Source organism: Lissotriton vulgaris, chromosome 12, assembly GCF_964263255.1.
Source record: "Lissotriton vulgaris chromosome 12, aLisVul1.2, whole genome shotgun sequence".
Classification (NCBI taxonomy): domain Eukaryota; kingdom Metazoa; phylum Chordata; class Amphibia; order Caudata; family Salamandridae; genus Lissotriton; species Lissotriton vulgaris.
Window position 1 is genome coordinate 60,129,164 of NC_141700.1, and position 14,853 is coordinate 60,144,016.

The 14,853-nt window shown below is 48.5% G+C and overlaps 1 protein-coding gene across 1 annotated transcript in view; it reads left to right on the forward strand.

Moving 5' to 3' along the window:
• The first annotated feature begins 893 nt into the window (after positions 1-893).
• The window catches only part of DAPK3 (death associated protein kinase 3), a 33,311-nt gene continuing 19,351 nt past the window's right edge, over positions 894-14,853 (forward strand). Inside the window, exon 1 of the mRNA XM_086947095.1 lies at positions 894-1,013. The gene's annotated coding sequence lies outside the window, so the exon portion shown is untranslated. The remainder of the gene's footprint in view (positions 1,014-14,853) is intronic.

The window sequence follows — 14,853 nt, forward strand, 5'->3', positions numbered from 1 at the left end:
TCTACTTGTGTTCAACTTCTTTTAAACACGCTGTCCATACATACATTGTAAAAAGCTCTCATTTTAAGATGGCGACCATCATGAACGGGGCGGGTCTGGTTGGAGAAGTGTTCCTAACCTACCAACTAATGCTACGTGTTGGCCACGTCTTACTTCAGCGCGTGCGTTGTCCTGAAAGGGGAACAATCACTAATTCAATCTGGCGCCATCTTTGAACAGCTCCACTACCATCGTCACGCTATGCCAAAAAAGGGGAATGTACCTATGAGCGAAAATCCTTCTGATTGGACATTTAAAATCTTAAAATATGACTTTTCAGGCTTTCTTTCGTGCTAGAAGTCATAATTCCGCACAGCATAACTCAGTGAGTAGCAGTATCCAAAAGATATTTACTGTATATAAAAATGCACCATCCGAAGATGGCTGCAACTCTTTCATGCGTCGTGAACATAGAAAGAGGACAAGGGAGATAAAAACAAGGCACACGTTGACGCACACATGATAAAAATCGAAGTCCAGAGAAGGTTGGTTTCACAGGCTGTTGTAGCCATTCGCATAAAATAGAGCAGCTGAGAGAAAGAAGTCTACGAATGCTAAACGACTGTCTGTTTTTAGTCCATCCGATACGTTTTGCTGTCCCTTTTCTATGATAGTGTTAATAATATACCGGAAGACTTAAGAAAAAGACCGAGTAAGGAAGTAGTGGTTGCCAGTCTGCTCGCGGAGGCAGTAGATAATTTCATTGACAACAGCGTGAACCAATCGTTGACCGGCATTTTACTTTCTACAACGCCCCAGAGCTCTCAGTGGGTTGCTGCAAGCGAATGACAGCAAAAGTCTCCAATCGAAAACTTGGTCTTCCTGAAGTAATATTCCAGCCAATCCTGGAGATCTGAGGTGGTGCCGGGTGACGTCTGCGGGAGTAGCCAGCTGAGCGAGAGATGGGGCTGTGGTTGTGGCATCCGGCGGAGGCTGAGGGAGAGGGCCCGCAGGGAAAGATCAGAGCATCTCCGGTGAGTGGAGGTGGGAGAAATACTTGGAAGTACATGGGGCTATTCACATTGGTATGAAACTGGTCCTTGCTGAGAAAAAGAGAGACAAAAATGGGAGGTTGAGGGTACATAAATCCATAGGTGGAAATTAGTCTTGTAACTGCATTTATATAGCGTTTACTAACCCTGACGAGGCATTAAAGCGCTTTAGGCCAGTCAGTAATGCTGCTCTGAAACCCAAGGTTAGTGGCTAGTCCAGTGTTGTTGATTATTTTTGGTTACTGGGATCAGTCATGTGCACTTAAATAAACAATTCCGTGCCTTCACTTCAGTTTCTTTGTATAGATTACAGTAGTAAGAGCAATGAGGGTTGGTTATACGTATGAAGCAATGAGACGAAGTCATGAAGAAGTATGAAGGGCAGCAATAAGGGATGCACCGTGATGTGTAAATGTAAAAGGGTCTGGGTTCTACATAGTGGACAGTAGTATATCTATGATGAAGTGGATACTGTTATCCCTGAAGAGAAACAAAAGTTATTAATATTATATATATATCCAAGTAGGTTCCCGGGCATCTCTTGCACTCACACTTCCAGCCGGTTAATGCATTGCTTCAGAGAAAGATGGGAATACGGACACCAATTATCGTGGTATTGCAGGTCTTTATTTTTAAAGCCTCGTCAGACGTGTTTCGGATATATATATGAGTCAATGGTCTGTATTGAAAAAGGCAGACTATTAGCTCAACAAATCATTTTCCGTAAGTTTTGGGGTTTAATGAGGGGCAGAGATGATGGAGGGCAGTAGTCAATGGAGATGAATATGGAACATTGAGCTATAGGAATACATCGGGTAAATTTTGTAGAGGGTGGATCGAGGGACAGTAGTATTGGCATGGAATTATGTACTGTTATCATTACGGAAGATTAAAGGTCATAACCTTTAAGAAAGGGCAATGATCTGGAGAAAAATGAGGTATAGTCATTGCAAGGAATGAGGGTATTGAAACAGGTGAATGAGATATTGTAATTGATGGGTAGGAATAAGGTACTGTAATATGTTAAATGAATGATGGACTAATATTTGGGGATACCTGAAGGACCACAAACTGGAAGTGGTATGAGGGACCATTATAGTTCCTGAGGGGCTATAATCTAGAGGGAGAAAGGAGAAGCATTGCACTACAGTGAGCAATGAGGAAGCAGCATTTGTTTAAAAGGATGAAGTACTCATTCACGAGAGAGCGTAAACTGTTTGACAGTGAGGTGATTCATTTTATACATGAATGAGAAGCACTAATCGGTTGGGAAATGAGAGGTACTAACTAACCTATGGGACAGAATGAAAATAGGTGAGCTAGGAAGTCATTTACTTTCCCCGATAGCATTGTGTTCATGTTATATTACTGCCTGACAAGTATTTTTAAACTGTTGACATGAAGTTTTATTTCCATCAGTGTTCCCCATAGAACTTTCAGCCAATCACTGGGTCCAGAATAGATAGAAACTCTTCAATGGGAGCTTTGACCACCCTACCTTCCATTTTGGGTTCTGTCCCACCTGCCCCCCTCTTGTATTGTTACTTACTTGCCCCATTACCCTGTTATTACTTGCCTGCCCCGTTCCCACATTGTCGCTTTCCTCCCCGTCCTGCACACCCCCTACTGTGTTGTTGCTTTCCGGCCCGGTCCCACCTCCAGTGTTGTTGCTTTCCTGCCATTCCCTGTTGTTGCTTGCCTACCCCATCCTGTGTTTTTGCTTGCCTGCCCCCACCTGCCCCCTTCTCCATTGTTGCTTGCCTGTCCCCCACACACAGCACCTGCCTCAATGCGTGCCCCCCTCCTATTTTGGTGCTGGCCTGCCCGGTCCTACCCACTCCTCCTACATTTTTGCTTGTCTGCCCCATCACACTTGCCCATGCATAGTTGCTTGCCTGCCCTATCTCACCTGCCCTCCGCGTTGTTGATTGGCTACTCCATCCCAGTGAGTTGTTGCTTGTCTTCCTCATCCAAACCCATCCTGTCCCAATGTACTGTTGCATGCCTGCCCCATCCCAATGTGGTGTTGCTGTCCTATCTGCCCTAGCGTTGTTGCCTGCCCTGTCCCACCTGCCCCCTCTTTTGTTGTTGCTGCCTGCCTCCTCTTGCGTTATTGCCTGCCTCCTCTTGCGTTATTGCCCGCCTGCCTCCTCTTGCGTTATTGCCTGCCTGCCTCCTCTTGCGTTATTGCCTGCCGTCCGCGTTGTTACCTGCCTGCCACCCTTCCGTGTTGTTGCCTGCCTGCCGCCCTCCCGTGTTGTTGCCCGCCTGTCGCCCTCCCGTGTTGTTGCCCGCCTGTCGCCCCCCCGTGTTGTTGCCCGCCTGTCGCCCTCCCGTGTTGTTGCCCGCCTGTCGCCCTCCCGTGTTGTTGCCCGCCTGTCGCCCTCCCGTGTTGTTGCCCGCCTGTCGCCCTCCCGTTTTGTTGCCCGCCTGTCGCCCTCCTGCGTTGTTGCCCGCCTGCCGCCCTCCTACATTGTTGCCTGCCTGCCGCCGTCCTGCGTTGTTGCCCGCCTGCCGCCGTATCGCATTGCTTGCCAGCCTGCTTCGTTGGTTGCCCTCTTCTGCATTGTCTTTGCTTGCCTGTCCCGCCCACTTACCCAACCCCATTGTTGTTGTTTGTGTCAAACTCCCACCTACCTCTCCACATTGTTGCTTGTACTCTCCCGTCCCACTGGAAAAAAGTGCTATGATGCAGCCAGTGCTGGCTGCTTCAGAGTGCTTTTTTTCTAACATTTAGCCATGCTGCATAGCAGCCATGTGTCACGGCACCAGGCTCTCCTCAGAATCAGGCTGAAGCTTTATGGGTCCACCTCTCGACAGCCCCAAGTCCGGATAGAATAAATCCTCTCTGTCTAGTGGGATGGTAAAGCGAGGGAAGGAAAGGGTAGGAACAGCAGGGAGGGAGACCTAGGAGTAAACAAGGAGAGAGAAAACAGTATTATTGAGATATTCAACTCCCACTTATTCCTATCTGTCAGACAGGATTTGTAATAGCCACTATATATATATATATATATATATATATATAATCTCCTGTAAATCAAAATAAGGTTGTCTGTAAAAGGGGTGAGACCGGAGGGGGTAGTTACAAGGTATCAGCACAAATCTAATGCAAGGAAATATTGAGTTAGTTTTCATGAACAAAACAAGGAAGCATTTACATTCAGGGGTTCTTAACTCCGAGATGTATATATGCATGCCTGTAAAAGACTCAGGCTTGTCCCTTACTAAACTGCAACAGCTTAGCCCAGGGTCCCCCCAACTGATCTCCCCTAGAAACGAAAGATAACACAGTACAGGATTTATTGGGAGATCCAATGAATTCATGTGTCTTGAGAGTATGTCATACACTATTGCTTCATAGTGTGAGGTAATGATTCACCAATACCACCGGTCTTGAACACAAATCAAACTCTTGCAGTTCTTCACACTACGAGAGTAAAGTTATTCCAAGAGGTATGCAAGAAAACAAAGTTTCTTTCTCCCGCAAGAGACCACTCAGTAAGTGTGCATCTCGCCAACGGGAGAAAGCCCTAGTACACAATCTTCCACCCGCAAGAGACCACAATGTATCGTGTGTCTCGCCAACGGGGAAGGAAGGAAAAGCAGGTAAACTTTATCTTCTTCCCGCAAGAGACCACACAGGTAACATGCGTCTCGCCAACGGGAGAGAAATGCAGGAATAATCTTGAATGGTTCAGAGATTCACAGGAGGCTCTATAGAATATGCAAAGGGTGGTGCAACCGCACCCTTACCGTCAAGACAGATCAGAAACACAGGATCGGCAGGAATAATCGGCGTCCTTGTCCGGGTGCTATCTTGACTTATACCGTTCCGATGACAATACACGAGAGAGTGTGTTGGCGTCAGTGCGCCCCTGGGTAGCGTGTGCACGGCTTCACAGGAAATGTAGTTTTCCGCCCCGTTACGCTCCGTGATACATGCCGCGCTAGTTCCCGAGATGAGCTCTGACACCATGATGCTCTACAATATGGCTGAAAGATGTTGACAAAGCCAGTACCTCTTGTGTAGGCTAGAGCTGTTTGCTTTGCCATTGCTTGTTATTTTTCTTATTGTGGGTGCCATTTATTTATTTCATATATTTTACATTTACAAAGCACAATTGCTATCCACAAAAGTGCCCATGCTCCGAGTAACTGCTGAATGTCTTACTGATTCAATTTTATGCTTGCATTAATGGGCATAAGGCTATGTTTTCAGTAATTTCCTAAAATGTTCTGTGATTGAGCGAAGAAAGGAGGGATGGTTGAGCGGAAAAGATCTACCCCTAGTATGTAAGCGCTTGAATTTCAGTAGAGCAAGAAGATTAAAAACGAAACACCACAGCCTCCGAGTGGCTGGTACTGGAGGAATTTATTTTTCAGGTGAGCGGGTCATTCCTGATGGATGGCCTTATGCTCCAGACATAGGAATTTGGGCACAGGAAGCCAGTGCAGTTTGTCAGTCAATCAATCAGAGGCATGTAAAGCGCGCCTACTCACAGTAGGGGTCTCAAGGCGCTGGTAGAGGTGTGACTGGGAGAGCTGCAGATCCGGATAGGTGCTGTGGTTCTGTCGAAGATCCAGGTCGTGAGGTCCTTCCTGAATTGAGGCAGTGACAGTGATTGCCTGAGGTGGAGAAGCAGGGTGTTCCAGGTCTTCGCTGGGAGATAGAAGGATCTTCCTCCGGCTGAGGTTCTTGCGGATACGTGGGATGGTAGCCAGGGCCAGTTGGGTGGAGCGGAGATCCCTGGTGGGCACGTGGAATGTGAGGCGGTGGTTGAGGTTCACCGGTCCAGCGACCTGTACGGCTTTGTACGAGTGTGAGGAGCTTGAAGGTAATTCTTATGTTGACTGGAAGCCATCTAAGCCAGTTCTTAGGTGGCTGGTGATGTGGTTGCAGAGGGGTATGTTGAGGATGAGTCTGTCGGAGGCGTTCTGGATGTTCTGCAGTTTCTTGAGGAGTTTCTTGATGATGCCGGGGTAGAGTGCATTGCCGTAGTCGATTCTGCTGCTGGCGAGTGAGTGGGTGACCGTCTTTCTGGACTCTGTGGGGATCCATTTGAAGATCTTTCAGAGCAAGTCTAGCATGTGGAAGCCAGATGATTAGACCGCATTAATCTGGTGGCTCATGGTGAGCAAGGAGTCCAGGGTGATTCTAAGGTTCTGCGTGCGGTCTGTGGGTGTGGTTCCAAGTGCTGCAAGCCACCAGGAGTGTCCCAAGTGAAGGGGGTGGAGCCCATGATGAGGACGTCTGTCTTCTCTGAGTTGAGCTTGAAGCAGCTGTTTTTCATCCAAGGCAACAACAGCCTTCACCCCGTTGTGAAAGTTGTGCTTGGCGACTGTTGGTTCGTTGGTGAAGGAGAGATCAACTGGGTGTTGTTGGCTTAGGAGACAATGTTGAGTCCATGGTTCCTGACGATGGCTGCAAGCGGGGCCATGTAGATGTTGAAAAGCGTTGGGCTCAAGGAGGAGCCCTGAGGCACTCTGCAGCTGAACTCTTTGGGTTCCAAGAGAAACGGAGGTAGTCCGACTCTGTGTTTGGCCAGTGAGAAAGGAGCAGACCCATTCCAGGGCTTTGTCACGGATGCCATAGTCGTGGAGTCTTGCGCATAGGGTGTGGTGGGAGATGGTATTGAATACGGCCAAGTAGTCCAGGAGGATGAGGGCTGCGGTTTCACCTCCGTCAAAGAGGGCACAGATGTCATCCGTGGCAGCGAGGAAGGCGGTCTCAGTCCTGCGGTTGCTTCGGAAGACTGATTGGGATAGGTCTAAGATGTGGTTTGCTTCGATGAACTCTGAAAGTTGGGCATGATGGGCTTCTCGATGACCTTGGCTGGAAAGGGGAGAAGCAAAATGGGTCTGAAGTTCTTGTGGTCAGTCAGGTCGGTGGAGGGTTTCTTCTGCAAGGTGTTGTTCTCTGCATGTTTCCATTCTTCGGGAAGGTGGTAGAGTTAATGGAGCAGCTGATGGTGTGGCAGAGTTTAGCGACAATGGTGATGCTGTTTCTGTTGAAGATGTGATGCAAGTAGGGGTCTGAGGGTGCTCCGCAGTGGATGCTCTTCAAGATTTTGAGGGTATCATCCTCCGTGAGGGGGGTCTAGCTGAGTAGGGTCTGTTGGGGTCCGGCGTTGTAGAGTGCAGTGGTTGCGGGTGGGGTAGGAGGGTCTTGGGTATTGAGGCTGTCAAAGCTTCTGTATATCTCCCTGATCTTGCAGTGGAAGGGGGTGCTGAGGTTGTTGCAGAGGTCTTAGGAGGGGGGGGATGTCTGATGTCTCTGTGCTGGGTCTTGTGAATTGTTTGACCACAGCGAAAAGTTCCTTGCTGTTTAATGCATTGGTGTTGATCCCTTCTTGTGGGCTGCTTTCTTTGTTGTTCCGATGAGGTGGCGGTGTGTGGTCTTTTAGGCTGAGTGATCTTCATAGGGCTTGCTGTTCCTCCATCATTTCTCAAGTCATCTATAGGTACTCTGGACTCATCAAGGGTGGGAGAGAACCAGCTGGCTTTCTTGGAGTTTTCTTTAGGAGAGCCAAAGTGTAGGTGCAGTCGGAGATCCATCGGTGGAGGTTGCATGCTGCAGTGTTGATGACTCTAGATGAGGGTGGAGGGGTTTCGCTGAGGGCGGTGGTGAGCTATTCTTTAGTGACCTTGTTCCAGCTTCCATGAGGGTAGCGGTGGGCATGGTGGAGTATGGTGGGCTTAATGATGGCAAAGTGGACGCATCAGTGGTCGGTCCACTGGAGCTCTGTGGTATAGCTGATAGTGATGTTGTTGCTGGAGGAGAAGATGAAGTCAAGCATGTGTACTACAGAGTGGTTTGCCGAGGTGACCGGTTGTTTGAGTACGAAGGTAGTGAGGTTCTCCAGCAGGGACTCATTTGAGTTGTCCAGGTGAAAGTTGAGGTCGCTGAGGAGGATGTAGTCTGTAGAGGGGAGAGCGTGGGATGTGATGAAGTTGATGAAATCGCTGACAGATGGGCGGGGTCCGGGGAGTCTTTAGATGAAGATGCTGCGGAGGATGGTGTTTTCGTTGGTCTGGACCTGAAAGTGGAGGTGCTCCATGTTGGCTGAGAGGTTGTCCACGTGGGTGGTGAGGCGAAGGCTGCTTTTGTGTGCAATGGTGATACCTCCCCCTGGTTTGTTGACACAGTCCTTGTGGATGATCTTGTAGCCATCTAGGATACTGGTGGCGATGTACGGCGTGGAGGTGGGGTTCACCCAGTTTTCCACAAGGAAGACGATGTTGCGGTTGACGGAGTTGAGCAGGTCCCAGATCTCCATGGCATGTTTGTGGAGGGAGCATGTGTTGAGCAGGTTGTAGATTATGCGTCCGGGTCTGTTTTTTGAATAGTAATGCGGTGGGTTGGGGCTGGGTTGCGGTGGTAGGGTAGGGTAGGGTGCGGCTGCAGTTCCAGCAGGAAAAAGGGTTTTGGGTGTCCATCGGCAATGCCCAGTGGGAGGCAGTGTGGCGTCCGATGTTGGGAGCATGGAGGGTGCTCGCGTTGTAGTGGTGGATGGTCCGAGAAACAAGGTTTGGGGTGCTGGGTGCGGTCCGGGCACAGACTGGCTTGCCTTCGCGGCGGCCGCCATAAATAGTGTGAGGGGGATGCTGGACAGCTGGGAAGAGGGGATCGGTGCAGGAGAGGGCGGGCTGTGGGAGCGAGCAGGGGCATTGGGGAAAAAAGGTGCAAAAAGAGGCAAGAGAGCAGAAGTAGAAATAGAGCAGAAACCGTGAAGAAAAGTGAACATGAGATGGAAAAAGAGTGTAGAGGGCAGTGCAGCGGCAGAACAGAGAAGCTCCGCTGGACCAGCAGGGATTAGGCGCAGGCGGGGCTTGCGGGTGGAGGAGGGCCTCAAACTCTTACCAGCAAGGGTTAGGGGCAGCAGCTACTTCGGCGGAGCTGCGTGGGGAGTGAAGCATCTCACTGACAAGGTCGAGCTCCAACAGCTAAGGAATGATTGGGAAGTGCTAATGCCAGTTGTTTTACATCGGTCTGAATCATCTACATCCGTTTGAACAATTAGTCATGAGAGCATAGGAATATGGAGTTTCCGTAACCCAGTCTACTCAGAATCACTGCCTGGATCACTAATGACCTGCAAATGTGTCAGAACTAAAGGTAGAATCTTCCAAAGTGCTTTCAAGGGGGAAAAACATGTAGAACTAAAGGTAGAATCTTCCAAAGTACTTTCAAGAGGGAAAAACATGTAGAGGAAGGTTTATTGACTTAAGATGTTAGTGATAGGTCCATGTCAAATTGAAACCCCAGGATTCTCACGGTTGAAGAGGTGGTAGGAAGAGCTTTCCCTGGCCTAGAGCAGAAAGCAGAGGGCAGAAGCTATGGTATCTTTCCTATGGGGTAACATAGTACCCCTGTCTTATCGCCACTGAACTTAAAAGTATTCTTTATGAGCAAGTGGACATATGCCTCATACTGCTATGAAATGTTCAAGAGGCTGGGAAAGATTTAGCAACAGAGACCATAAATTAGGTGTCATCAGCTTAATAGTTAAATAGGACACAATGATTAGGTATCATCCGGCCCGTCAGTCTGAGGCAAATTTTAAATGGGGTGGGACTCAACGAGGAGCGTTTTGGTACTACTCCTTGACCGATGGTCCTGAAATCAGAGCGGAAAGGTGTAAGGTGATTCGCCTGATGTCTATTACTAAGATATGAGCAGCACCAGTCCAAGGCTATCCCCCCTAACCCTGACCTCTGCCAATGTGTTTAAGGCAACCAAATGTTCTACTAAGACCAGGGCAATAAAATTGCCTCTGACAGAGTTTTCCCCTCGCATGGCTCGCCAAAGTTAAGTGGCGCGCAAGAAGAATTGTGCGCTAGGACGAGTCCCGGCGCAATTTCTCAACATGGGCGGACACAGTAAGTCGCTTACGTTGCATTGAGAAAGCTGCAGCTCAAGTACAAAATCTACTTGAGAGGCAGAAGGAAGCAGCGCTCTCTGGCATGGCGTGTGGTGCCAAGCTCTAAAAATCAGCACGGTGTGCTCAAATTATGCTGCTCATTGAATTTCACAGAGTTTTTATGTAACTCTACGAGTTCTGCCCACCCCTACATAACGGCCCCATTATAAACAATGTTTCTTTCTAGATTATTGGTGGAAGGGGGTCTAGTGGTGACCCAGCGGAGATGGAAAATGCAAGTTTTGAAACACAGTCCAAATTTAGAAATGATGTTATCAGAGGAGGAGACCGCTATCTATTGAATCAAGGGAGTAGGTCCCGTCCAGGCGACAAACTGATGCTAAGTATAGTGATGTCATGTTCTCCTAATAGATGTAATGTAATGTTCTCCTAATAGATGAGGCTTTAGGTTTGTGCTGAGTACATAGTGGTTTGTGTCATATTGGATGGGGCCAGGGATATTGTCTTCTGTAAGTTTAAAAGGCCTCCCTTCTGTTTTTTCCTGCTTTTTTTGTTTCTAGTCTAGTGAGGTCTTGCTGGTGTGGTGCTGTCTGCCGGTGGTGGTTTGCTTAATTGCCAGGTATGCACGGATGCGGTTTCTGGTGGTGATACAGTTGGTATTGAAGAAGAAGTGGGCCTAAATGAGAAGCCAGTGTAGTTTTGTGAGCTGGATTTGATGTGAGTGAAGCATTTCAGTTCTTTGATGAAATGTGCTACTCACTGCTTTTTAGAGGGGCCAGTGTGATGTCGGAGAGGCTGTGGGGAAGGCGTTACCTCCTTTTTAGATTGAACAGAATCAGGCAGGGCTTTAACTACTGCTTTAGGTCTCCGCCTAGCGAAGGCTGCGCTTGCGCAGTCTCGCTGGGGAGATGTTATGTTTTACAGAGTGGGGCTTGAACCCGCCCCTCTTCTCCATTGGCTGGCTTCCTAAATGAGGCCAGCCATTGGAGGAGAGGGTAGTCACTCTGTTCAAGACCGGATTCGGGTGTGTGTGTTTTAGCTTCTTTCTGTTTTCTTTCTCTCATCTTCCTATGGGCTGGAATTTTACCTTTCAGCCAATGGGAAGAGGAGAGAAAGAAAACCATTCCCCGAATCCCAAAATGACAGTACGTTTCTCCGAGGCATTTCTGCTTTGCCTCGGATAAACATGGTGGTGTTTCCATGTCGTGGGAGCCCCCAGTCTCTACCATTTCCTTAATTGAACTGAAAATTATTAACGCATAAGCTAGAAAATGTTTCATTCTATTCTCGCCAGTTGAGCTTGACTGGCGAGAGGAAGATCGCAGTTTATTATGGCTTCTCAAATAAATTATTGAACCCGTTCAAAAGACTCTGCATCTTCCTCACTACAATGTCATGTCTTTTCGTTTTGTAAAAAAACAAAACTGAGAATAGGACTAACCACCGGCTTCAGGAAGTGGCCTTCAGAGAAAACGCTAATGTGCGCGTTCAAACAGTGTTTACATCATCTGTTCCTGCGCCGGAAGAGGTCCGGCAAAAAGGTCCTCCAAGACGGAAGTAAACACGCATGCCATGCTCTTTGGGCCGGAAACGGTAGTAGATGCTTTGCGTTCTGAGCCGGAAGTGCGCGATGTGGGCATGCGCTGTGCTCCGGTCTCAAGATGGAGGGTAGCCGTTGGTATTACAGCCGGGAGCAGTTACAACAGAACCCATCCTGTCGAGCAGGGCTCGACGCTGAAAAAGAGCTGGGCTACCGGCAGCAGGCTGCCAATTTACTGCACGACATGGGCCAGCGGCTCAACGTGCATCCTTAAGGGGACCTACTGGTCCCGCACCAGGGCCATATTCACCCATGAGTCTTCTCACTACATGTATGACCCTGTTACGACTTGTTCGTACATGCTATCACATACCCCACGTTTACGCCACTGTTCTTAGTACTATTCCTCCAGCTTACCCTCGTTTCTTGTCATCTGGCACGCCCGCCAGCAGGTGGGCCCTTTCCTCAGCTGCTGCCACCAACAGCCCCATCCGATAGTACTTTGTTGAATACCACATGTCTGCCATAATCATCGAGACCAACCTCATAATCTAATCTTTTACCAGCAGGGTCTCTAAACTTACAGGGTCTTCTCTCCTTCCTCCATCTTTAGGGGTTTCTGCTGTGTATTCAATCACAACCTCCAACACATGCTCCACTTCTGATCAACTTTCCGCTCCATCGACTGATGCCCAGCACCAGGGCACGCCCCAACTACCACTTCCTGTCCTGTACCCTTGCCATCTGTGCCCAAATGTTCTTAGCATATCCACAACGCACAGATGTAGGTACACATCTGATACAGTCTGTGAGTTGTTGTACTCACAACGTACAAATGTGGATATAATGCTGACACAGTCTGTGAGTTGTCACACTCGCAGCGCATAGATGTGTGTATAACGTAGATACAATGTGTGAGTTGTCAAACACACAACGCACTGATGTAGGTATAATTCGGAGTTTTGTCACACACACACCGCACACATGTAGATATAATGCTGGTACAGTCTAAGTTTTCAGATGCTCGCACACAACTCACAGATGTAAAATGTCACACTCACAACGCACAGCTGTAGGTATAATGCTGATACAATGTGTGTGTTTTGTCATAGGTAACTGTGTGTGGCTCTGTGTGTGTGTGGCTCTGTGTGTGTGTGGCTCTGTGTGTGTGTGTGTGTGAGGCTCTGTGTGAGGCTCTGTGTGTGTGTGTGTGAGGCTCTGTGTGAGGCTCTGTGTGTGTGTGTGTGAGGCTCTGTGTGAGGCTCTGTGTGAGGCTCTGTGTGAGGCTCTGTGTGAGGCTCTGTGTGAGGCTCTGTGTGAGGCTCTGTGTGAGGCTCTGTGTGAGGCTCTGTGTGAGGCTCTGTGTGAGGCTCTGTGTGAGGCTCTGTGTGAGGCTCTGTGTGTGTGTGGCTCTGTGTGTGTGTGGCTCTGTGTGTGTGTGGCTCTGTGTGTGTGTGGCTCTGTGTGTGTGTGGCTCTGTGTGTGTGTGGCTCTGTGTGTGTGTGGCTCTGTGTGTGTGTGGCTCTGTGTGTGGCTGTGTGTGTGGCTGTGTGTGTGGCTCTGTGTGTGGCTCTGTGTGTGTGTGTGTGTGTGGCTCTGTGTGTGTGTGTGTGTGTGTGTGGCTCTGTGTGTGTGTGTGTGGCTCTGTGTGTGGCTGTGTGTGTGTGTGTGGCTCTGTGTGTGGCTCTGTGTGTGTGTGTGTGGCTCTGTGTGTGGCTCTGTGTGTGTGGCTCTGTGTGTGTGGCTCTGTGTGTGTGTGTGGCTCTGTGTGTGTGGCTCTGTGTGTGTGTGTGTGTGGCCCTGTGTGTGTGTGTGTGGCCCTGTGTGTGTGTGGCCCTGTGTGTGTGTGGCCCTGTGTGTGTGTGGCCCTCTGTGTGTGTGGCCCTCTGTGTGTGTGGCCCTCTGTGTGTGTGGCCCTCTGTGTGTGTGGCCCTGTGTGTGTGTGTAGGGCTCTGTGTGTGTGTGTAGGGCTCTGTGTGTGTGTGTAGGGCTCTGTGTGTGTGTGTAGGGCTCTGTGTGTGTGTGTAGGGCTCTGTGTGTGTGTGTAGGGCTCTGTGTGTGTGTAGGGCTCTGTGTGTGTGTAGGGCTCTGTGTGTGTGTGGCTCTGTGTGTGTGTGGCTCTCTGTGTGTATGTGTGTGTAGGGCTATCTGTGTGTGTGTGTAGGGCTATGTGTGTGTAGGGCTCTGTGTGTGTGTGTGTGTGTGTGTGTTAGTGTGTGGCATTTGCGAGAGGTTAAGCTATTGGCATTGTAAATGACAATGCCATTTATTTATCTGTTTTCAAACCAACACATAAATAAAAATGTTGTCATTTACAATGCCAATAGCTCTAACTTTTGCAAAGGCGAGACCGTTGCATTGTAAATGCTTGTTTTGTTCTGTGATCAGTAAAGAGTAGGGTGAGGGGTGGGTTGAGGGATGGATGACTGCTCTGCGTGAAAAGGAATGAAGGACACTAATCTTTGGAGAGGTGAAAAGAGAGACATCTTTGTGTTGGTGAATTCTGGAACACGATTTCAAAACAAACAATGGCATAACTATAGGACTGACTTGCATTTTATGTTCTAAGTAAAACATTTTAAAAAGCCGGCCAGAGTGACGATAAGTTAAACACAATTACTTTTTGTATAAATTGCATCTATGAGATACATCATTTAATGCATGGATTCAGTGTACTCTTTAGATGTAAAATAGTCCCTTGTGTTCTACTGTGCATGAGGAGGCCGAATGATACTCCAAACAGCCAATCGCTCGAGGTGAGAAAGAAACACTCCTCTGGGTGGAGGCAAACAGCCTATTCTATGTGTACTGTGAAGCAGTGCTTACCAAACAGTGGGTGGCGAACCACTGGTGGGTTGGAAGCCGATTTTTGCTTTAACCCCTTCCGTGCGGCCGCGATTTTTCCCGTGTGCGGCCGCCGGACGAACACGGGCGGGCCATGACGAACCCCAGCCGTCATCAGCACACGAGCACCGTAGTGCATGACGGCTGGGGTTCGTCACCAGCATGGAAGGGGTTAAATTCTGTATTTATCTTGTTAAATTTGCTGCACATCAAAGTCAGAGGTCTAATGTCAGGTTATGTCTTTGGACAAATTGCTTATTATAAATTTTTTTACTTGGGGATTGGTGTTTACAAACTTCTCACTTTGCAGTCAGAGAAAGAAAAGGCAGTTTCATTATGGTACAGTGATGCTGGGGTACAGGGAAAAGCTGGAGGTTGTCGTTTTTTCCAACGCACAACAATATCTAAATACCTGTAAATGAACTGTGCACATTCATCATTTAGGAAAGCAAAATTAAAGCACATTTTGTTGTACTTCTGAAGGGTGATGCAAACTAAGATTTAAATATGATGAAAACAAATCAAGACACTTTACTTGGTGATCCACACATGA